Source organism: Asparagus officinalis, chromosome 7 (genome assembly GCF_001876935.1).
Source record: "Asparagus officinalis chromosome 7, Aspof.V1, whole genome shotgun sequence".
NCBI classification, from domain to species: domain Eukaryota; kingdom Viridiplantae; phylum Streptophyta; class Magnoliopsida; order Asparagales; family Asparagaceae; genus Asparagus; species Asparagus officinalis.
This window is the reverse complement of record NC_033800.1, coordinates 35,619,431-35,622,246: the sequence shown is the minus strand read 5'-3', so window position 1 is coordinate 35,622,246 and position 2,816 is coordinate 35,619,431.

Below are 2,816 nucleotides of genomic sequence, written 5' to 3'. Positions count from 1 at the left end.
TGTTCGAAAAAGGAAAGTTGTAATCTTTTTATTTTTTCTTTGACTTTGTTGTAACCGGATCTTATAAAAAGATCGGATCTTTGTGTAATCGAAAAACAGTTGCCAAAGAGCACAATGAATTCAATGAAGAAAGCTACGATTTTTCCCGCGAACATCACTGCGAGAAGACAGGGCATACAGCTGATCGGTGCTGGGAGAAGTATCCTCATCTCAAACCAAGAGGGTTGAAGAAGAAGGAGGAGAAAAAGGCATACATGATAGCTCAAGGTCCGAAAGAAGTCCCAGGGATGACAGAGCCCAATAACAGTCTCAACCTTATGACGGGAAAGCAGACCACGAAAGAGGACGACGACCCGAGAGAGCAACTCTTTGTTCTTAAGTTACAAGTGAAGACCAGTTTAGTTGATACCGTTGTTGATTCGAGTAACGAGAAGAATTTGATATCCGAGCCATTGGTTCAGAAGCTGGGTCTAAAGACGGTCAAGCATCTGAAGCCCTATTCATTGGGGTGGATTCAGAATGAGGAGAAACTGAGTGTAGTTGATCAATGCACTGTCAGATTTGCGCTCCACGAGTCGTATATTGACGAGGTCACATGCGACGTCGTTCCATTGGATGTTTGTCAGATTATACTGGGCAATCCGTACTTATGGGATAGATATGTGATCTACGAGAGGCGGGCTCAGAAGTACACCTTCACTAAGGATGGTGAGAAGTTCATATTTCGTTCGGTATCTCTTCCGAGGGAGACAAGCTTGGGGACGGTAATGCGAGCAAAGAGACTAGTGAATGCAAGTAAGAAGTTTGTCTCGCTGTGCATTAGACTTCCAGAAAAGCCATCGACAAAGGATTGCAACTTAGAGTGAACGGTGACTACGACGAGACGTGGGACGAATGAGTTGTTTCCGATCGAACGTCTAGACCGGATTCCTAGCAAGGCCAGGTGATGTAGAAAAGATGGAGGAGCTCGAGAGTTTCCTCAGCAGAAGTTCTAAACTTGAAAGGGACTTCAAGTTCTTAAAGAGGGGAGTCATGATACGTGTGTATCTTCTTCTCTACTTCGGGAACTTAGTGATCCTCATGGGAGCTTGAGGATAGGTGATTCTCATGATAGCATGAGAATAGAGGTGTTAATCAGTACAGTGGAACGCAGGAGGAAGCGTGGAACGAGACGGTGAGCAGCAGATTCGAAGAATCCAGTTTTCAGCTCATGAGTCGACTCATACATGTACATGAGTCGACTCATCAGGTTGAGTCGACTCATGACTTGTAAAACCCCGAAATTTCATAACGAGTTTTGTGTGAATAAATAATAATAAACCTATCTGTTGTGATGGATAACCATATATATATAAGATATATATATATTTATCAGTGTTTGGGAACCCAACAGGTGTTTATATATGAGAGACTTTGAGTGATATGTGTCCAGCAGGTGAAATGCCTACAGAAGGCAGCTTGTTTTTCAGGTTCGGGTTTTAGTTTTGGGCTATTGGGTTTCGGGTCGGGTTGGGGAATTGGTATTTATACCAACTCAACCCAGGAGAGTTTCTCCTCTCCTCAAACGTAAAACCCTAGCCCCTTTTTCTCTCCCCTCTCAAAACCCTAGCCGTCACTGGTGATCTTTGAGGAGTTTGGAGGAGTTCCAGGGGATTTCAGCAGATTGGATCTCAAGAGAATCATCTCCAGAACGTTCGTCATCACCCAAGGCGAGTATCATCTCGCCAAATCCCTCACCCCTGTTTTCCATGATCTTTATTTTGGATTTTATGAGTTTTGGATGAGCCAAAATAGTATTTTTGTTAAGAAACGAATTAGCTATGGTATAATAGTATGAATCAGAGGTTTTTGTTTATAAAAACTCACCCAATACCTGTTTGATGACGATCTAGATCTGAAATTTTGCCTAAACAAGAACTAAATCATTTTTACTGTCATTTAAACGATTTGGAAATTTGTTTCTCATGTTTTTATAATATTGGAAGGATAGATTTCAAGCCTGAGAGTTGTTGTTTATGTTCAGTATGATTTTTAACCTTAGAACTCTTGTTATCGCAGAGATTTGCAAAATTTTTGTTTCAGGTTTCGAGCTGACAGAAACCCAGATTTGGGTTTCTGTCCGCTCGGCGGTCGACCGACGCGGTCGACCGCTGAGCTCGTTTTGAGTTTTCGGTCGACCGCCCGTTATTTCGGTCGACCGCGTCATCATTTCGGTCGACCGCCGATTATTTCGGTCGACCGTGACATTATTTCGGTTGACCGCTAGGCTCGTATCAGAGATCGGTCGACCGACTCGGTCGACCGACGCTCTGTCTGTGGTATTTTCCTAGTTTTGGGTATTTTTGTACATTTCATTCATGTTTGGGAGTCTGTCTGGACTATCTGACATTGGTATTTAGTCCTACTATGTACCCAGGCATGATGGATGACCTGAGGGTACCAATTGTGAATATATACACTGATATGATTATGAAGTGATGTGATTTAGATTTCACTATATATCACCGCGACATGTTTCACAGTTTCACAGTCCTCGTGTTGGACTATAATCCATGGAAGTCCTCGTGATGGACTATAAATTCATTCCAGTCCTCGTGTTGGACATTTGACACTTATTCTATGAGTTGGTAACTACGATGTAGATAGTTTTCCTGATTTGGACAAGGTCCTTAACCCTACACATGACCTCTTCACAGAAGTTCACGACATGATGTTGACATGACACTTATGTAAGTAATAACATGGTATTCATGTTAGTATGGTATGGCACTGTATATTTTCTGAAGAATAGTGGTATTTCTTTATTATTGTTTCTG